This window comes from Crocodylus porosus, unplaced genomic scaffold, assembly GCF_001723895.1.
Source record: "Crocodylus porosus isolate Cpor-Errol unplaced genomic scaffold, CroPor_comp1, whole genome shotgun sequence".
NCBI lineage: Eukaryota > Metazoa > Chordata > Crocodylia > Crocodylidae > Crocodylus > Crocodylus porosus.
Window position 1 is genome coordinate 113462935 of NW_017728931.1, and position 22772 is coordinate 113485706.

The 22772-nt window shown below is 40.2% G+C and overlaps 1 long non-coding RNA gene across 1 annotated transcript; it reads left to right on the forward strand.

Annotated features, from left to right (window-relative positions):
* Positions 1-5985: 5985 nt before the first annotated feature.
* Positions 5986-18903, forward strand: LOC109316127. Its single transcript, XR_002102713.1, has 4 exons — positions 5986-5997; positions 8006-8008; positions 18274-18508; positions 18893-18903. It is a non-coding gene; the product is annotated as an uncharacterized LOC109316127 (long non-coding RNA).
* The last annotated feature ends 3869 nt before the right edge of the window (positions 18904-22772 follow it).

Below are 22772 nucleotides of genomic sequence, written 5' to 3' on the forward strand. Positions count from 1 at the left end.
ACTGTCTGGGGAATAGAATCCCTACCTGAGTTTAAGTGTCAAAATGATTATTTAACTGACTAAAAAACTGCCATTTAAATGACCAGAGGAAAAGAATTGGCATGCCTATGTCTATGCCACATTGACATTGCTCTGGGGAGTGCTGCTCAGTGGCATACTTTCACCCCTGATTGTGATACCAACATATCAGTTACAAAAATGAGGCACTGAAGCTGCCCTGAGGAGGTCTTACCCCCTCACCACCCCTGCCACTAGATTCAAAAACTTTGCTGAACAGCACCATCAGGGTATCTCCAATCTTATTTTTTGGATTGCTGTGTTTGGAGCAATAGTGATTGGATGAGATGTTCCTCTCAGAAGTGCTTCCTGGACTGCCACAGACTCAAAATAATAATAATAAAAAAATGACTACCTTTAAGGATCTAGGCTTAAGTGATTTATTTTTAAATTGGGACCTATGGTATAGAAACACTTAAAAAAATACTTCAAACGATATCATAGTTACCTACAATCTAATAAGGGAACAAATCTGCCATAGATTCAGAGATGCTACTGCATTTATCTTTCTTGTACTGCATCCTATTGTATACTGCCCACTTTTCTAACCTGTCCAGGTCTGCCTGCAATCGTTCCCTACCCTCCGGAGTGTGCACTTCACCCCACAATGTAGTATTGTCCGTAAACTTGGATGGAGTACACTTCACACCCACATCTAAGTCTCTGATGAAGATATTGAAGAGTACAGGTCCAAGGACTGAACCCTGCGGGGCCCCATTACCCACATCTTTCCAGGTCAATACTGACCTATCAACTACCACTCTCTGGGTGCAACCACTAAGCCAATTTGCCACCCACCAGACTGTGTAATCATCTAAGTCACAACCTCTTAATTTATTTATAAGAATATGATGAGATATCCTATCAAAGGCCTTGCTAAAATCCAAGAAAATGACATCTACCTCTAATCCCACATCTAAGCATTTTGTGACCCTGTCATAGAATGAAACCAGATTGTTCAGGCAAGATCTGCCTGCTACAAATCCATGCTGGTTACCCTGCTGCATTTGTTGTCCCACTGGACTCCAACAGATATGATCCTTCATAATATTTTCAAAGACCTTTCCAAGGATGGAAATGAGACTGACTGGCCTATAATTACTCGGATCTTCCTTCCCCTCCTCTTCTTGAATATAGGGACCACATTGGCCCTTTTCCAGTCCTCTGGGACCCAACCCAAGTGCCACAAATGCTCAAACAGCCATGCCAGTGGTTCAGCTATGGCACTGGCCAATTTCTTCAGTACTCTCTGTTGCAGCTTATCTTGGCCTGCTAATTTGAACACATCCAGTCCATCCAAGTGACTCTGCACTAAGTCAGTGTCAACAGTTGATGGGCTGGTGTCCCTCTGATGCTCATCTAAGAACCCATTAGGAGACTTATCTTGATCCCTGTTTAAGAACACTGAGGCAAAAAACTCATTGAAGGGCTCAGCCTTGTCCCCCCCATCTGTCACTAATTGCTTCTTCTTGTTCAGTAGGGGTCCTATGCTGCCCTGCATCGTCCTTTTACTTCCTACATACCTAAAAACAATACTTTTTGTTGTCTTTAATTTGTGTTGCCAGCCTCAGGTCTGTAGTTGCTTTGCTCTTTCTAACTGCTTCCCTGAAAGTGTGGACCAAGTAGATATATTCTCCTTTGGTAGCTTCCCCCTGCTTCCACTGCCCATGTTCCGCCTTTTTTGCCCTTAGGCTCCCCTGGATTCCCGTGTCTAGCCAAGGAAGTTTTTGGACTCCTTTCCCCCTTTTCCCTTGTACTGAGATCATCTCCCTCTCTGCCCAGAGGATCACTTCCTTTAGGATCATGGAACATATTTTCCAATGAGATACTTTACAATGACTGTAGAATATAATCCTTAAATGTCCTTTTGACTTAATCTTATAGTAAAATATTACAGAACAAAAAGGATGAGGAATTTGTTTTTAATGTTTTTAAATGTTTAAAGTTTTGTTAAAGGTCTTAAAGTTTTAAAATTTATAGAAGTTTTAAAAATGTTATTAAACTTAAAAATAAAATACTCATATAGATGAGGTAAACTCACCAGTAATACATATAATGCAATGGTAAAATTACATTACAGGTGTTAGGAGAAAGTCTTGCATTTATATATGCTTGTACCTGTACTTATTTCTATATATCAAAATATATTGAAATATATTATTCAGCCCTTGGATGTCCCTGAATGTAGGATGTAGTCTATGGTAAACAAGGGGGGCAAAGCTAGAATTTAATTTATGGAAGCTTGTTTGTTTGTCCATAGTTTGTGTTTTCTTTCTTTTAAAGCAAAACAAGTCCCATTCAATAGAAACTGTGACTAGGTAAATTATGGAGGGAACACAAAAATAATCAGAATAGAATTAGAATACCTTCTGGCAAGTTCCAAGCAGCATATCCTGGCTATTTGGAAAAGGTCGTAGCAAGATTTCCCATTTACATGTGGTCAGCATTTGTGGCCCTGCCCTCTTTTAGGAAGCTAACACTTTCAAGAGCCTAGAACAGTGGTTCTCAAACTTTTCACACTCAAGGTACTCATCATTAGACTCAGATCACCCATTTGAATATCCAAGATCCTAATTTTCACTCATTTTTGACTAAAGAAAAATAGTCAATTCTTCTGCTGCAAGGAACTCAGAAAGACCACAGCAGTTCCAAATGGTTTTAACACTATTCATTTCTGTTTGAAATCTCTGGGTTTCTCCTCTCAATCATGTTTTCCCCAATTAGCAATGCTAACATTGTATGGCACTCCTCACCAGCCTTGAAAGTATCTCAAGGCAGCCTTGGGTGCCATGGCATCCTAGTTCAGAATCACTGGCCTAGAAGAAAGGAAGCTCTGCCATACTTTTAGTTTTCCCCTCTTTATTGCAAAGCTTCCTGTGCCCTTTCCATAATCCTTTGTCTGCACAAGGTTCAGTCTTCACTGTGAGAAGAACCTCTTCAAGGTTAAAAACAAAGAGAGAAAGTGAATCCATCACCAAACAACACATGGGAAACACTTTGGATGCCTTTCCCTCTATTTTTCAATTTCAAATTTGCATTTTAAATCCAAATCCCTCCAAGATATTTGTTCACTAGCTCCTATGCAAAGCTGATGAGCTCTGATCATAATAAATTAAAGTCTGTAATTCTGTCATTTACTCAGTATATTAGATGTTCACAAGATACAATGGTAAATATTTCTGGAGACCAAAACAATACCTCATTAAATGTAAAGTAATAGGGGATGAGTTTTACTAAAGGAATTATGTCTGATTAATGTAAGCAGCAAGCAGAGCATTTTGTAAGACTCTTAATCGCTTTTTTACATGCACATCCATGTGAGAACATAAGCCTTACCCACTACTAAACAAGCTATAAGTTAGTAAGAGGTACTTATTGGGCCAGATTGGAGGGCATATTAAGTAGGTTATGTCACAGAATTTCTGTACAGTTACTTTTTTGAGGAAAAAAAAAATTATGTTTTTAATTAGCTTGGGCGTTCATTCATAGATCCCATAGATTTCCCTGGAGCAGTGATTCTCAACAAGAGTGCCACAGCACCCTGGGTACTTTGAAGCCTTTTAAATATGACACTAGGGACCATGCAATGTTAGCACTGTTAGGTGCGCAAATATGATTCACATGATAAACCCAGAGGGTGCATCCAGACAAACACAGTTGTGCGGTATATGGTGCTGCAAACACGTTTGCAGTGTCACATACCATGCGGTCTAGAGTTCTTCACGCTACAAAGGCACACTGTCTGAGTGTGCTTTGCTCCATTTTTTTTTCTCTGCATTTTTTTTTTTTTCATTCCTGAATATCCAGGGGTAAAAAAGATGTGGGGAAAAAACCCGAAGCAGCACATGCCCAGGCAGCACGTGCTGCTAAAAAGTGGAGTTGGGCCACTTGGAGATGCCCAGAGATTTCAGATTGGAATCTGTTGTGTTAAAAACATTCTGCCTTTTTGTGGTTTTCCTGAGTTCTTTGCAACAGAAAAATTGTACTATTATTTTTTCTGTAGTAAATAAAAAAATGTAAAAACTAAGAGCGAGCTTTTTTCTAGGAGTGCCTTGAGTCTATTTAGGGGTGCCTTAAGTCTAAGAAGATTAAGAACCACTGTGCTAAAGGTACAGGATTTCAATTAACCTGTATGGAAATCCTGAGTCCCTCACTAGCCTTTCCCATTCTGGCAATGAACTTGCAATGAAGCCATACTACCAATGAAGACTATAGCGAACACTGAACAATGAGCTTGCACAAAACAATCTGGAATCTCTGTTAGTGAATAAAATATGCAAGCAAGGCTCCATCATACATAAAAGATACAAGTTAAACTCTGTCACATAAAAATATCACATAATCATTTTTTTCATAATATTTAAACCCCCCTTTTACATACCCTTGAATTTTACTGCACCATGCAAAGGAAAAGCATATATTTTAGTTTTACAAGCCCATTTATAATAATAATAATTATCATAATAACAAACATAGTGGGTGTGTCTACACATGAATTTAGGTGTGCCTATATTTAATGGATATTAGCTTAATGCACACTATGGCAATTTAGGCTTGTGTCTACATGTGAACTCATTAAAGCACATGAGAGCCATGTGTGCAGGATGTGGGGCTAAAGCTAGTCCCAAGTCAGTCCATACCAGTGTTAATATGCCTTAATGTGTCTACATGTGCACTAATGTGCTTTAGCTATTTGCATCTAAATTTGATACCTGGTTCTGAAGGTATCAAATTTAGGCACGAATAGCCAAAAATTGCCATTTTTAAGGTGTGTTAAGGGTACGCATGTGTAGACATGCACCCCTTAATACACCATAAATGAAGGTAAAGTGCCTTAAACTGGAACATGTAGATGCCCCCAATATTACCTTAATAACTCTGTATTTAAATTAGTTTCCTGCATTTTACTAATTTCAGTGAAAAGTTATTCTATTCAACAACAAATGCTAAGATACCATTCCATGCCTTGCTTGTTTCTCTACTCAGTCACTACACTTCTTCCTCTCTCCTTTTAGTTTATTCAGAATGTTACCATGTCATCATCTATTCCTTTGTCTTTTACTATAGTTCTCATTTCAAATCACTCATCTGACTTCCTTTCAACTTCTGGATTCAAATTGAGCTCTTCATCTTCAAGGTTTTGCAGAACATCTCTACCTTTCTTTTTCTGTATGCCATTATCTGTTCCTTTTTCCCTCTCACTACCCTTGTTCCTCATGAGCCTACATTTGCCTTTGTATCTTTTTTTCATTTTTTGCCCTTAAGTCTTTTTTCATGATGTCTATTATATCTGACTTCAATTCCTTAGAAGCCAAATATATAAAAAATGAACAAAAAACTCCCAGTCACAATCACTTTAACAACCTATAGTGTACAATTTTCTGCATGTTCTTTCAAATTCCTCTTAAAAGAAGTTTATTCAGTGAAGACATGGAGAAGAGTCTATCACCTTTCTTTTTCTATGAACTCTTCATGCATTTGAAAACATTTATCAAATCTCAAGTTTGAATCATCTCATTTCGTGCAACCTGCCCTCATATGCCATGTTTTCTAGACCTCTAGGTTTTTTTTGCTGCTTCCTGCTGGACTTGATTGACCTAGCCTCAACTTGTAGTCCACTGTAACCTTCAGGTCTTTTGCTAGAGTACTGCAGCCTGGACAATCATTCCAGAATTTATTTTGGTGCATATGATTATTTTGTCCTGTACATAATACTTTGCATTTGTCCTTATTACACTTCAGTTAGTTTATTTTCAAGACATTTTCTCCAAAGTATCAATCATTGAATCCCAGTCTTATTTTCCAAGTTCCACACATCTTGGTATCATTTGCAAATTCACTGTGAGTGCCCTCAATTCCATCCATATCATAAGCAGTGACATTACACACTGGACTCAGTATAACTACTGGAATCAGAATAAATGGGAAAAATTCACTTGAGTTCCCCTCCAAGTTAGAGACTTAGACAACCGTAACTACTTTTTGAGCATCATGATCCAACCAGTTACATACACATATGACTATCAGTTAATCTAAACTTAATGTCATTGGGCGTGTCTACATGTGACTACATCACCGTAGCAATGTGCTATGATGATGTAGCATCTATGGGCATCTACACGTGACCAGCACCTATGTTGCTGTAGCAATGTGCTCCCCTGGTATTGTGCACCTCTACAACAAAGTAGCTGCTAAAAATAACCATGCACCAAGTGTATGGTACAGTATGGGCGAGGGGGGAGGGGGGCGGTTTACTGCATTGTGATTTAGTACTTCCAAAAGAAAGTACTAAATCATGGTGCAGTTACAACATCACCATAGCAACATGTGTAGATGCACCTAATTATGTCACATTTTGCAGCAATTTATACTTTTAGAATAAATTAAGAGAACAAACAAAAAATCACAAATGAAGACTCCATAAGATGCAAACAGTGTGTGTCTTCTCTGCAGCAGTATAAATTAATCACAAAATGTCACTTGCCTCCAGCAATACTGAATGTTCATGGATTAGATTTTGCCTAACTTTGCTCAACTACACTCAAGGTAAAAGTTTCACTCAGTTCAGTGCAAGGAGAGCAAAATCTAGTTCTAACAGGAAGGATGCTATCAGCTTTATCTAGTCCATGGTCTGGTTTTTAGGCTACTGACTTAGGGAGATAAGTGTTAAAACCCTCTCAGTGTGACAGAGACTTTGACACCAGCATTCTTACCTTCTGGGTAGGGGCCCTACCATTTTTGCTACCATGCTTAATTTCAGCCAAACAGCACATGGTTCTTTCCTGCTCACGGATTTGGGAATTTGAGGAAAATTCATTTCGTTTCCCAGATAAAATAGGGATGGAAAAGCATGTAAATAATTAGATAACTTGGCTGTAAATAATTAGATAACTTGGTTGCTTCTGAGCATGCTCACTAGGCCTAAGAGAATTAGAGGTGCTGTACAGGGGGCACATCTACACAGGATTGCTTAATGCACAGTGGATTTTTCTAAGGTGCATTAGCTTATCACAGCAACAACTATTTTGCTACTGTGCATTATCGCAGCGACTGCACTTTTATGTAGTATTTAATATCAGAGGTATTAAACTTAATGCACATTAGCAACGGTTCATTAATGAATGTGTAGATGTGCCCAGGTTCAAATAGATGTTTAATGCCTTAGGTGCCTGAAAAAGCACTTAGGTGCATTATGGGCATTCTAACTTTTGAGCATCACACTGCTTCACCTCAAAATAAGACAGAATTTGATGTAGAAAATAAAATAAATTGCAGTAGATGTCCTTATTTTTTAAAAATGTTATTTCTGTTTCATGTGACAATTTCAAATATGTTTTAGTAGGCTTGTCAAAATCATATAAAAACAAATAATACAATTTCCTATGAAACAGAATTATGTTTTAAGAAGTTATAGTAAAAAACTTTCGTCTCCTATAAAGACAGTTTGTAAAAAGCATAACTTTGTAAGACCAGGCAATTGGTTCAGTGAAAGATATCAACAACAAAAATCCTTGCTTAAGAGCATAAGGCAATCTGGACTTTTTGTCTAGATCAGCTAAGTAGAAACTTCCCTATGTATGTACAAATGTTGCTTTTAGATAGACCCAACTAGGATTAGGTCAATCTAAATGCTGATCTGTGCAAATATTTGGGGAGAGTAAATTGGGTAAAAAATGGTAAGCCTGATCTAAATTAGTTCACTAACCCCTTCCTTCCTCCCCTGCAGACACACCACCCCCTTCAAATCCCACCAACCCCCTCCATCCAGGCCTGCCAACCCCCCCCAACTTCTACCCCCACAATCCTGCCTGCCCCTCCCCCTCCCCCAGGTTACTTACACCAGGTTCCTACAACTGGAACTCTGCCAGCCTACAGGGAGCTCACTGCAAAATGGCAAAATCTGTGGGTTTCTCTTGTAAAATGAGAAATAAACATTTGCCTCTGATAGAAGGTAAACTCCATGGTTTACTTAGATTTTCCATGGGAAACGGAAAACCCAGATCCCTGCCCATCACTGGGGTACAAAGCCGAGGTAATTTAAACTGGGATACAAGACCGAAGTGAGTTACCCTGATCTAAATGTTCTTTGCCCAGACCCTAATCTGTAATATACAAATGATGTACTCAGTCAGTGCTATGGCTTCAACTACACTTTTGACCATATAACAATTGAAGCTACAGATTAAAATAAAAGGGGAAAAAAAGTGTAACAGTAATAATTAAAAATGCCCTATTTTCTTCTTGAAAATGAAGAAAGTAGTGCATAAAAACTAATAATGAAAATGAAATTATGAATAATAAGGCAGGTCATTCACTTTGACCCCAATATAGCAAAACAATTAAATGCATACTCAAATTCAAACACATGAATAGTTCAATTGACTATTCCACTGAATGGTATCACTCAAGTAATTAAAGTTGAACACTTGCTTATGAGGTTTTTCTTTTTTTTAATTGGGTTTGTAAGTCAATTAACATACTGCTAGATAGTCTCTCCTGATTGTCAGTTGACAATAAATATATGAAGTCAGATTATGCCTCCTCCTGCAACTACTTATACCATCCATAGGTTATCAAGGGGCTATAGTGGGACTGGAATACTGCTTCTGGAAAATCCTTCCTATATAGAAGCACTAGAAATAGGTGTCTGCCATAGACAGGAGAATCAGTGTCCTAAACTGTACTGTCTCTAGTTAGTCTAACATACTCTGGGTACTATGCTTTGTTGTTTCCTGGATCCCTCTTCTGTAACCCCCAAGATACATTCCCATTTCCACCTCATTTTTCTGTAGAAGAAGGGACACACTTGGATATTGTGTCCTTTAATTTTTGTTATTTTCAGAACATAATATATTCAGAATTCAATAAAGATTTTAGGATACATAGAATATGAAAAGCAGGGTATTTCTAACCATGTTGTAGTCTATTCTACTAATGCTGTTTCTATAATAGTATAGCTATATGCTACCCTAACCATTCTTTAAAGTCTGTTATATTTTTGGATTTACACTGATGATTTTTCTCTATGAAACTCCATGATTCAGAGCATTACCAATATAGGTGAAGGTAATTACTTGGCCTTGGAATTCAGGATTATCATACAGTATGTTTTGGACACAAATGCATTAAAGCACATGGAAGGATAACATTTACAAATCACTTAATATTGTACTACAATCAACTTCAGTATGCAAGCAGGGGTAAAGGTGTTCATCTGTCCTATCAATCACAACCTTTTTTAGAGTGAGGAAAATTTGGCCACTTTAAATAACATAAAGGATGTCTTCCTGATCAATATTATAATGAAATTTAATATTTGATGTTGGATTATTAGCATATAATGAATTTGTCCTTTTATTATAGATGCATAATCAGTATCTTTAATCAGGCCCATCAATGATATATTGTCAAAAATTTAGTAAAGAAGAAAATGAATTCCTGGATTAATAACAAATATAGGTTTTCCCCTGAGCTGACAACTAAGTGGAGGACATATTGAGACAGACAACACTTAAATCACTGTAGCAAGCACTAGACTTCTGAATCTTTTAGGTATATTTCTTCCCTGGATTTGGCAAATTTATCATGGGGTATGGATTTTCACCATCCCTATATGACACAATGAATAAACATCTGTCTGACCTCCCTGGACACACCATTGCTGACCTGAGGGTGGATGTTCTTAAGCAGCAGACTTTTGAATGGGGACTAGTTTGAATGGGAACTTCCAGAACAAGAAATAATCCACAGACTGATTTGTGTAAGGGCCTTGTTACACCATACAAATGTTTGGCTTAGTGTTGCTCAACTTAGTGGAACAGTCAAACCTTAAGGTGAAAAACTATATTTGACTTTCCTTTTCTGCACAGCTGTGACTTGCCACTAGATGCCTGATGAGCAGAGGCAGGACCAGGAGCTAGGGGCAGGACTGTCTCACTGCTTCTGCCAGGCAGAGTGGGTGCTACAGGCCTAGAGCATTTGATGGCCACGATGCTTCCTGCTGTTGCCAAGATTAGCTTGTTGCTTGAGCTCTGAGGGACCCAATGCTTTTTTTCTCCAGAGCCTGCCATCCATGTCTCCCCTTCCTGAGCTACAGCTGGGCACTACCTGAGCTTCAAAAAGGAACATGCAGGGGGAGGGGGGGAGAGTATAGGAATGGGACTTCCTGCCTCTACTGGCCTTGGGAGGTGACTGAGAGCAGCACAACCTCCCCACCTGCTCTGTGCAGCCCCAGCCCAGATGGGCAGTTTTGAGCCACTCAGTCTGTGCCCAAAGCCACATAGCTCCTATTGGGGTTTCAGGGGCTTCAGGTACTTGCCAATCATGGATGCTGCTAGGCAAGCCAGGCAGGTGGATCCGGCAGCCAGACCCTACATAGCCTGGTGGATTGTGGGGTCAATGGGAACTGGCCTTGGGCTGCCTTGTTACAGCCACTGAGCTCTGCCCTGCCCCAGCTGCCCAGCCCTGCTCAGGGATGTGTCCAGGGGAATGTGCTTCATCAGAGTGTGGGGTTGCTTGCAGGTTCAACCATGGGTCATTGAGAGGGGTGAGCACCAGCCTGTCACCCCATGCAGGCACAGCAGGCCAAGTCCAGCCCAGGCATTTGGAGCAGCAATCTAGTTTGGGAGGCACAGCAGCTGCCAGGTGCTCCAGGACTGAGGCACTGGCTCTGCCCAGCAGCAGCAGTGGGCAGAAGCGATATGCCAAGCTCCACTTACCCCAGTATCTCTGTCCTGATTCAGGAGGGGCTGCTACATCCTGGGATGCTGGAGGACTTCAGTTCGGGCAGAATAGCTGTGGAGAATGGCCACACTTTAATAGAACAGAAGTAAAATTAGGTGGACTAGGGATAACCCTGCCCTGGAGTGGCAGAATTTAAAACAGAATAATGAACATTTTAATCCATTTAAAAGATGTTAATGTGTAGCCAATCCAAGGGTTAAGATCTCCAGAAGCCACCTAAAATCACCATGTAACAAGGCCTTTAAATATGATTTAAACAGGGACTATGGATTCTTATCCCATCACCTGGATTAGCTTTTGTGACTCCTTTGTTCCTACAGATTTATTGCTTGTTTGTATGCCTCACCCACCACTACTTTGCTCCCCCTCTCCCTGTTTCTCTCCCTTGTTCTTTGTATTCACATTTCTCTCTCTTTATACACTGCTTTGTGCACATCCTTTCACAGCATGTGATACAGGGAGCTTCAGCATACAAAAGCTTGCAATGTGTGTGTGTGTAAGTATGTAGTTAGTTTATATGGTGCAAATTTACCTTGCCTTCTACTTAACTTCAAACTAGCAGAGCTGATAATATAAAGATCAATTACATCAGTGCAAATATATCATTTTCCCAGTCCCTAGATATTTATGTAACTACCTAAATATTTGTTTTTGCATATAAGAATCTGATTTGTAGATGTGTGCGTTTTATTTTTTCCCACAGTAATGCAAGCCATCCATGGCTAAAAATATGGCACATTCAGATTCATATTTTGGCATTTGTGACTGTGATATTACTTGGTGATTCTGGCACCTCAATGTCTGAAACAGCTCTTGGTGTGCTAATGGGACCTATTAAAAAAGAGCATGGGTACCCCACACCCACATTTCTTCCTCCACATCTGCTGAGTTGGGGGTGTTTGCAGGGGTGATACTTCATAGCAGGTCTATTCATTGTTCCACTAAGCACTATTATCTGCAGCCCTGGGCTTCTGGGGTCATCAGGTACCTCACATTTTTAGATGAGGGGTGATTGCAGGAGTCTGAGGTGTGTAGAAATTGAAATGTAAAGAGCAGAGCTGTTATAATGCTAATGATTCTATTAGACAGCCGTACCTATTCAACCCCTTAATGCAAGCAGGTGGTGCTCTGAGCCAAACAGTAATTGTTGTGCTGATTCCTGGGTATACTATAAGTGCTCAGAGAATTTAATTGCCCTGTCTGGAGAGGGGTGAGGTTAAAATGAATTAGCTTCCTGCACCTGTCTCCCATGGGTGGTATGTCCAGTCAGAAGGCCAGGGTCTCTTGTTAGCCAGGGCAGGGAACTTGGGTGGTTGGTATGTGGTTTTGAATTTGGTGGGCAGAGCCTGGGGAACAGCCTGCAAAAACCAGGACTTGGGGGGCTATGAGAACAGGAACTCAAACAGAGACATGATGAGGAGTGTCTGGGGATGGAAGAGAAAAAAATGAATGAAACAGTGTCCCTCAACAGTGCAGGAATGTAAATGTAGGAACAGAGCTGTAGAGGGGCGTGGGGAGGGTCCAGGCATTGGGACTCCCTATGAAATAATGCAGGGAGCACATTATCAGATTTCCAATTAGTGCCCCACAACACTCAAATATGCATACAAAGATATCTATAAGAAAATTCACAGGATTCAGATTTGTGCACACATTATATGTGCTCAGAGCATTTTAGTGCCCGCTTTGTAAGGATGGTTGTTTGAGTGAAATTAAAAGAAAACAAGTTGGTTTACTCAATTAAATAAAATGTACTTGATGACGTGGAAAATAAAAAATAGGAATAAAAATAGGAATGAAAAGAATAAGAATAAAATAAGAATAAAAAAATTTAAAAATTGGTGACAAAATTTGTAAAAAAATTGTGTGTAAAATATGTGTTAAGATCACTTAAATAAATTAAATGAATTAAATGATACTTAATTAAATTAATTAAATTAGTTAAACATATTATGTGAGATTTCTGTATAACATCTGTATCAATCTTATGAATCCCTTACCTGATTTTAAGTGTCTATAGGTAAGGATCTACCTAAATCAGCGGTCTCCAACCTTTTAAAGTAGGAAATCACTTTTTGAACTAAAGTCTAACCCAGGATCTAGTGTGCCCGCCCCTCTCCCCCCTCTCCCAACCCCACCAGCAGGTCAGGTTGTGGGAAGGGAAGGGTGAGGGGGGCAGATTGAGGTGGAGGGAGAAAAAAATATTTTGGGGGAAGGCCTCAGCAGTCATGTGGTAGATCCTGGGTTGCACATTAATTAAAAAAGATAAGTCTATCAGGGAAGGAGTGGGGGAAGGAAAAGGGCTGTGGGGAGGGGGAAGATTGAGGGCCCCATGGTGAGAGAGGGAGCTGGGAATAGGCAGGAGTAGGGGCTGGAGGTAGTGGAGCCCCAGTCGGGCTGGGTGATGGGACAGGTGGAGACCTGGAGTGCACCTGCCTCCTCCATCTATGTGCAGGGCAGAGGCGGCTGCCACTGCGCACTGTGCTTTGAGCCCCACTGCCCTGAGAGCTGCGTGATGCCACATGCGTCCCATCTCCAGGCTAGCAGGGTGTGCAGGGCAGCTTCAGTGGGGCTCGAGGCACAAAGCCTAGTGTGCACCAGCAGCAGCCTCCAGTCCATGCACAGATCAGGAAGCCACATGCTCCCAGGCCTCCACCAGGGTTTGCACAGAGGCTGGAGCCCCCTGTGCCCCTGGATGAGCCACCTGATCTCTGATCCTCATACCACCCACCTGGTTGGGGCCCCACTCACCTCAGCCCCTGCTCCTGCCTGTGCCCCTCTCCCTCCCTCACCATGCGGGCTTCAATCTGGCTCCTGCCCCTTCCCTCCCCAACACAGTTTCATAGTTTCTAGGTTCGGAAGGGACCTGAGTAGATCATCTAGTCCGACCCCCTGCCATGGCAGGAAAGAGTACTAGGGTCAAACGATCCCAGCAAGGTGTTCATCTAACCTCCTCTTAAACACCCCCAGGGTACGAGCCAGCACCACTTCCCTTGGAAGCTGGTTCCAGACCCTAGCCGCCATGACCATGAAGTAGCGCCTCCTGATATCTAACCTAAACCTACCCTCTGCCAGCTTGTGACCGTTATTCCTGGTCACTCCTGGTGGTGCTCAGGAGAACAGTGACTCCCCCAATGCCTGCTGATCCCCACCTGACTAGTTTATAACAGGCCACAAGATCCCCCCTCAGCCTTCTCTTGTGGAGGCTGAACCTGCTAGCCTTGTGGAAGGGCGAGGGCAGACAGGATGTGTGTGTGCATGCTCTCCGCCTTCCCACCCTCAGATTTACTGTCTGAGGCTGGCTGACCTTACCCCATGCACCCTCAAATTGACTGTCCATTGGCTGGTTTTTGACCACTGACCTAAATCATTCTGCAAGTCTGATATGCAGCAGTTCCTTTAATGTTGCTTTTTTGCTGTGTGCCACCCCCCATCATTGCTGATTATCCAAGGAACTCTAGTTACCCCACCACTTACCACTTACTCCTGACTGGCTGGGAGGCCAACCTACAGTTTTAAACATGCCAAGGTTTTTGCCTCCTAGCCAATAAGAGGTGAGTGGCAGGGCCACCAGGGCCCCTCAGTCAATCAGTGGTAGGAGGCAAAAACCACAGTATATTTAAAACTGTAATTTTTCCTCCCAGCCAATCAGGAGTGATCAGCCAGCAGCAGGTCTGTCAGGGTCCCTCAGCCTATCAGCAGTGGGGGTGGAGGTCGTGCGGTGAAAAGAGCAAGATTTAATAAGCCTCTGCACAGCACATTTCTGGCATGATTTAGGTAGATCCCTAACTATAGATGCAAATAGCAACAGCCCTTGTGCCACCATAAAAATGTTTATGAAGTCCTTGCCTCTTATTATGCTCCAATTGCTAAAAAAGTTTGTGTTACCCAACCTAGTCACCGTTTGATGCCTTACAAGGGAGGAATTCTGTTCACTTATAGCCTGGCCTGGAAATTCCCGCAGGAGCAGCAGGGCGTGACATTTCAAGAGAACAGTGCTGGTGAGGTCTGTTTCTGCTGAGCAATCTGATTAGCTGTGCTGGGACATCCTGCTACCTCTGATGCCACAACAAAAATGATGGCTGTTTGTGCCCGACCTAAAAAAGCACATGATTTTACAATGTGAAAAATGATGACAATAGTCTCAGTCCATGTAGCAAAGCTGTTTTCAACATTAGGGCACCTACATTTGTGAAGTCAACATTATTACTGTAAATTCGTTGTATGGATGCCTCTGTATAAGACCTAGACCCATAGGAAACTTATTAATTAGCACACTGAAAATCTATGCATACTGAAAGGCTGCTATTTCACTTAGAAGGCAAAATAAAATTTATAACAGCAGAGGATAAATATATCAATCAAAATGTGTTATCAGTATATCAGGATTTTGCTAATGCTTGTGACATATTTCAGTGTATTTGCTGCTCCTTTAATAAGTAATACAGAGATTAAATGGCAGCTGAGTAGCCTGTTGAGAACAATTAACTCAAAGCAGATGGCACTACAAATACAGCTTTTAAAGGCCCTTTTCTTGTCTAGGATTTTTGCCTTCATTGTTGATTTTGCCCCCTGGGTGATTTAAGGTCTTTACTGATAGATTTAAGGTCTCTTTGACATTTGATTAAGCAAACTTCATACAGAGATTGTATTAAATTTTAATATCTGTCAGAACTGAACAGCAGTTTTTATCAGATGTTTTCTCACCATGTCTAGAGTTTAGTATCATATAAAGTGACTGATAGCTTAGCAACAAAAATTCGTGCTAATGCATCATAAGCACAAAGACCTGGACTGATTGTAATACAGAAACTCTAAGGCCAACAGTGTCATTTCTAGGAAGGAATGATAATGTTAAAAGACATCCAGGAAAGGGGGAACTTCCCTTGGCATCACATTAATAGTAAGAATAAAGGACTTTATAGAAAACACTGTGTCCTATGCTCATATGGAACCTTAGGTGTCAGTAGGGCAGGTCCTTGGGCACAAGGATCTACTAACCGATTAAAATTCCTTGCAGGACTGGAATATTAGGAAGGAGTGAGAGATACAGATTTCACTGAAGCACTGAACTCTTCAGGATTGAGGTCTAAGAGAAAATATAGTGTGTGGAAATGATCTATCTCCATTCTTAAAGGTCTGCATTATAGTATCCCTAAATTGTTTCCAGCATAATTTAGTTCAACCTTTAATTAAAATTAAACTGGCTTTAAGTAATATAATATAATATAATATAATATATATTTGCTGCCCCTTAGAGTCATTTTTTTAAATGAGTTTCACTGCCACTTTCCACTTCTACTTATTGTCTTTCTATCCTCATTTGCACATAGGGTGGCTGGAAACAGGGCAGAGAGCTATTTGGAGAACTGAATCAACCACCTCTAAACCAGGGTCATCACAAGTTCTATAGTCTAGGTGACTAATAAGTGGTTCCTAATCTAGTTTTCTGAGAAAGTGAGTCCTGCTATATGAGGTATTTTCCTTGGAAGTTGGTTTCACATAAGTTTTAAATATAGTTTATTGTAATAAAATTTTCCAAATGGAGGGAAGGAGAAGAAAAGATGCTAGAGAAAAAAAAAATGAAGACATGCCACATCAATTTCTAATACTTCACAGTCAATTTTATTCCCTTTTCCAAGAGGGGTAGTATTATTCTGTTTATTTTACCACATTCTGCTGTCTTGCAGAATTTGGATAAAGCAGGTTTTACCTCTCTGCAGCCACTCCTCTCAGAATGACATCAGCTGTACTTATCTCCAATTAACCTTAATTAAACCAATTTCAGTGTAATTGCACATAGATAGAGAGATGATTCACAAAACAAATACTCTGCTAACTATTGCAGTTTGAATATTTTACACAATACCTTGCCAGCTGCTAAATTGGAGGGGTCAGAACCTGAATTATGGTGTCTTTCATTTTCTACATGTAAAAATATTAAAGTGATACCTTGAAAGAATTAACATATTCCAAAGTTATCACCAGCCATAATGTGAAAAAGGATGGCCTTTAAAGGCTGCTTGGTTTACGAATCTCACTGAGAATAACCTATTATCTCTGAAAATATAATACCATCATCTTAGGTTAGGTGACACTACGAAGTCTTTGCTGGCATAGCTTTTCTATGAATAAAGAAACTTTGCAAGTCTCCTAGCAGTGATGCATTAAACACTAGCAAAACACATTCTGTTGCTGGTATATTGAAAGTGTATCTCAAGTGTCATAAACTCAGCTGGCAAAAGCTATATGTCTAAGTGAGGTGGAGGAGAGAATTGGTGTCATAACTATGTTACTAAAGTGTCCAACTCCTTTTCTAATTTCAACTGTAATTGTTATGCCAGGACAACTATATAATGAAGACCTCATCTTCTCCTGTTTTCAGAACCACATGTAAATAGGAGTTCAGACTGGCAAATGAGAGTAAAAATATCTAAAAATGATATTTGGAAAGGTGCTTATAAAAGTGGGGAGAATTTCCTGAGGAAAAATCCAAATATCTGACAACTCTACAGGGTTTTTGCATTTTCATAGGTTACCTTTTTCTCATGCCTGCTAGTACCTAGAAAATAAGCTGTTAATAACTATGATATCTTGTGTGCTCTCTCCAGTCTTCAGCAGTCATTAAAGTAAATCAGAGAGCTCACACCATTCATCCAAGCATGAACCTGCTCACAAGAGGAGTGACTTCTTAATTTGTTACCCTCTCCAGATATCTCTATATGTTGTTGGCTACAAATGTGCAACTTGGGATCCTTGAAATTCTGGTTTATTAGGTAGATTGAAACACTGTAATGAAGTCAAATCATAAACTTTGGGGCTGGTCCCCTCCCCCCCCCACACACACATGCATTCACACAGTAGCGAGCTAAGAATGTTTGTGTGGGGGTGGGAGTGGGGGCACCAGAGTCAGGTATACCTATCCCACAAGCACTGGGGTCTGCCGTTGATGGTCAGTCGAGGCTTCTTCCAGCGTGGTGTTATCCTCCAGAACGGGGTTGCCGGATGGTCCTTCTGGCTGGACAGGTCAGGTGCTGGTCAAGTTGGAGATCAAGAGGGTGCCGCCGAGGGTCACTTTTCACTGCTTTTTATCTGTCCTTGGCAGACTTTTGTGACTCCCCAGTTTTCAGGTTTGCCCAATCCAGGGGTCATTGACCCTCGTGGGACTTCCCCCTCGGTGGCTACTGGATGGCATCTATCAGCCCCAGGGGTCGTCTGCATGTACGTGCAGGTTTCGGAGTCTGTTGATGAATGTTGATTAATTTACCACTCTCATGAATAGGGCTCTGGGAGTGGTCAATCTGGAGATATTCAGCCCCAAAAGTTGGTCCCCAGCATTGATTATCTCAGATGGGGAGCTTCTAGTGAAGTTTAGAGAATTCAGGGACCCGCCTGATACAGGGAAGCGGGGGTTTGATTCCCACCCTTGTTAACATTGTTACAGTGTATAACGTACAACTAAAACACATTTAGTTAAAAGGTGAAGAGTATAAAATATAAGCTACAAGAGTAATGCCATGGCACACAAATAGATAAAAATGCCAAAATACAAGGGGAGAGACAAAATACGCACACACAAATTTTAAAACACAATTCCTTATCTTATAGTGAAAGAAAGAGGAAGGAAGAAATGGTATAAGAGGAGAAACGTATCCAAAGAGGGGAAAGCAAATGCAGGCAAGAGGAAAAGGGGGCTTTCTGCTACAATGTGAATCTGCATCTGCTAAGTGGCACCAAAACATATTGTGCCAATATGAAGATAACTGTATGGCAGTAGTACAGCTGAGAAGGATCTGAGGGTTATAACTGACTGGAAATGCAGTATGTCAGTAATGGGATGCCAGCACAACAGAAGCCAGTATAACCTTGTGCTGCATTAAGAGACCAATGCATGCAAGACACAGGAAGCAGTGGTACCACTCTGCTCAGTGCTTGTTAGGTCTCAGTTAAAGTACTGTGTCCAATTTTGGGCACCACACAAGAAGAATGAAGAAAAACCAGAGAGGATCTCAGACAAATAACAAAGGTGAGAAAGAGTTCAGAATGCAGAAATAGAGAAGCTGTTGTTCTCTCTGGGACAATGTATGTACAGTGCATCTTGCATCTTTACAGCTTGTTGGACTGGATGGTGGACAGTGACCTAAATAAGGTGAGGCAACCAAGCAGCCGCCCTGAGTGCCACCTTGCAGTGGGAGGAATGGGTATCAAAAAAACCTGGCTGCTGCTACAACCACACAATAGCACAGTAGCATAGTGGCAAATGGAAGTTGCTTCTGCTCCTTGCACCTGAACATACCATTATGTCTCTAGATAACCTTCCAACTTTATGGATCTATGACTAACCCTTTTATCTTTCCCTGGGACCACAGAAGGAGGAACAGGGGACAGGACTGCTTCAATCATTGGTCTTGTAAACACGGGGCCAGGGACTTCAGGTAAGAATGCTTTCTATAAAATGGACAAGTGATACTGCAGTCTTTATAGAAGACTATTTCTGTTGTTCCTTGCTATGGCCTCCAGAAGCCATTCTAATTACTCCAGCCAAATAACAGGTACTAATAACAGGCTTTTTCTGTGTAACTGGCACAGTTAATCCATTTTCTCATCTGTAAAATTGGGGTCATAAAATAGGTTTTCACAAACATATTATGAGGCATAATTAGGTCTGAGATCTTTGAGAACATATAGAAGTGCTAATTATTACTATTAAAAAATCTATATTGCTTCCAAATTCTTCCAGTGGGTATGTATTCATATATCTATGTGTATGTGAGTGTGTGTGTATATATCTGTGTATGTATATGTATGTGTGTGTGTGTATACACACATGCATGTACAATATATACATATATATTTGTATATACATATATGTGTACATATGTGTGTGTGTATAGTACCGCTTCGAGAGGTACTTCCCATCATCTTGAAAACTTTGCCTTTCCAGTAGCCATTATGCTAAGTTGCAACTAGACATTCTAAAATAATTTAGTGTAGTGATGGTCTAACTTACATGTCTATCTAGCTCCTATCTTCTCTATTTCAACTACTTTTCACTGCAGTTCTTCTTGTTTTGCTCTATATCTACTGTGAAGAGAAAGAAAGATATTATCTGCCAAATGATTTGTAAGTAAAATATTAAGGCTGTATGGTTCACTTTCTGCAAGTGATAAAGACTGAACTTCTTGAGCGAATAGAATTGTCAAATCATAAAAATTAGAGATGGAAATGACCTATTAAGTCATCTGGTGCATTCTGCCAGTACAGGATATTTTTCTACAGTGTATTTTTCAAGTGATTCATCTGGTCTAGTGGGACCATATTCCATAGTCTAAAAACAACTAATACTACAATGATAAAACTTTTTGGTTCATAGATAATTTTCCTTAGTTCAGTTTCATTCCATTGTCACTACTTGCCTCTATGAACTGCCCTAAACAACAAGTGGATCATAATTAAAGGAAACAGTGGTACAAGGAGGTATTACTGAGTCAAGAAATGGAGTTAAATAAAGGAGGATACATGTAAATTATTAGGGAATGGTTTCTAGAGTAAAATCTATTCCACAGAGTAATAATTACTGAAGTAAAATTGTGGAATCCCTACCATTTCTGCAAGTCATTCTGTGAAGGAAAATCCTACAGTATCTTCGGGAGGGGCAATTAAGAAAAGCAGAAAGTCTACTGCAGCACATTGAGCTGGGTTAGAGCAGCCCTGGGAGGCATGGGTGGTCAGCTTGCCAGCCCAGCTCTGATCCAACCTGACTCAATGTGCTGTGGAGGGGCTGGCTGGGGCACAACGGTTCTTCAGTGTGGGGCTAGCCAGCAGGCAGTCCCTGCACTGAAGCTCCCTTGTGCCCCAGGCAGCCCCATCAGTGTCTACATGTGCATTGCGCCATGCTAAATAATGCCCTGCAGGATAGTGCTTGTGCTTACAAGTACTATCCTATAGCAGTGTTTATTAGTTTACTGTGGATTAGTGGGACTGCATGTGTACATGCTGTGGAACTAATTAGTCAGCTATGCAGTAAACATCTCATGCAGACACACACATACATGGTTTGGTCAAAAAGTTCTAAGACTCGACGTTCGGGGTATTGTTCATGAGGAATTTGTACCAAGTGGTCAAACAATCAATCAGGCCTTTTATAAAGAGGTTTTGATTTGCTTGAGGGATAAAGGTAGAAGAAACCGCTGCGAGATGTGTGAAAATGGTTGATGGTTTCTGCACCATGACAACGCTTCTTCACACACTGCTGTCTCCATTCAAGAATTTTTGGCTGAAAAAAACATTCCTGTGATATCACACCCTCCGTATTCACTTGACCTTGTCCCATGTGATTTTTTTCTGTTCTCAAAAATCAAAATGAAGCTGAAAGGAAAGAGATTTGATGACATTCCAACCATCCATAAGAATGTGAAAGCGGAACTCAAAAAACTCACGGGTGAAGACATCCAGCATTGCGTCCAAAAGTGGCAGGAACTTTGGGACATGTGCACATCATCTGGGGGAGATTACTTTGAAGGGGACAGCTCTTAAAATGTTGTTTGTACACTATTCTTTAAAATAAAGGCTAGGTCTTAGAACTTTTTGATCACCCCTCGTATGTACACATATGCACACTCTAAACATGATTTCTAAACATTTTATAGAGAAAAGAGCCAATTGCTTGTTTATCTCCTATGGAGATGGCTATAAACATTGCTATATATTTTTATGGATCTTTTAAAATGAGCACTTATCTTCAAAAATGCATTAGAAACTAGCTGTAAAAAAGAGTAGGACACTTTTCCATTAGGATTTTTCAAAGTTTTACAGATTACTGCTATTGATGGAACATGTAAATAGTTAAATTCCTTTTGATATCAGTAAAAGATAACTGAAGTAAACTTGAAAGCTTTATTAATTTTAATGCAACCAAAGCTTTCATTTATTTCTACATATAATACTAATGCATTATATGCAATAATAATAATGATAATAATAATAATGTCATGATATGCAAACCAAAGGCTGGTATAGACTGAGATCCACAGATTTATTTGTCTATATTATCAAATGACTAATTTAGTTCTTTAAATATATCAAGTGATAATGTGGTCTATTAGACAGTGTACCAGACTGGGTGTGAAGAGACCTGTATTCTAATGCTGGCTTGGCCACTCCTCTGTTGTGAAAATCTCTTATCTTCATGTTTAGGGACAGGAGTTATACAAAAATTGTTACAAGTAATCAGAAACTAGTTCAACTGTGTAACATAATAAAAAATTTCAATGCATATAAACTGCTTTCAAAATGGATGAAAGCTCATGCTTTTTTTCTTTCTTTCTAATGTTAGTCCATATTTTTAAATGAACATTTGAGAATTACCATAAAGTTCCATTTTATCAGTGATGTAAATCATCCAGTCAGTCCATAAACAAATTTGTAAATTGTTTTCATTGATAATTTTTCCTTAGAAAATTTATGAAACATCTAAGTTCTCATGAACTCTCTTATTTCAATAGTATTTAAGCTTTTCACAACAATTAAGATAAACAAAGCTCTAGGGTCAGAGGCAATATCTTCACAGTCCTTTTGCGAGAGTGTTACTCTGTGATGTGCGGATTAGGCTGTCTTCTTCCCTTGAGATGTCTGATATCAAACAGGAAGGTGAAAAGGACTCTAAGGTACCCAGGTGAATAAACTTCTGCCCTTTACCTCCCTTGTGCAAAATGAAGTTTCTTTTCTACCTAGGGGAACTTTTACCATCTTTGAATTCTCCTCAGCCTGAAGAAGGGTCTGTGTACCTGAAACCTTGCAAAGGAAACATTTTTTGCTACTATTTAGTTGGTCTAATAACAGATATCACCTCTGACTCAAGAGTTTTGTTTTTCTCCAGTTCTTAGACCAACATGGCTATAACATAGATCCCTCAAAACAATTAATGAGTTTAGACTCATATGATACCAGTTAATTAGTTAATACTACCCCAT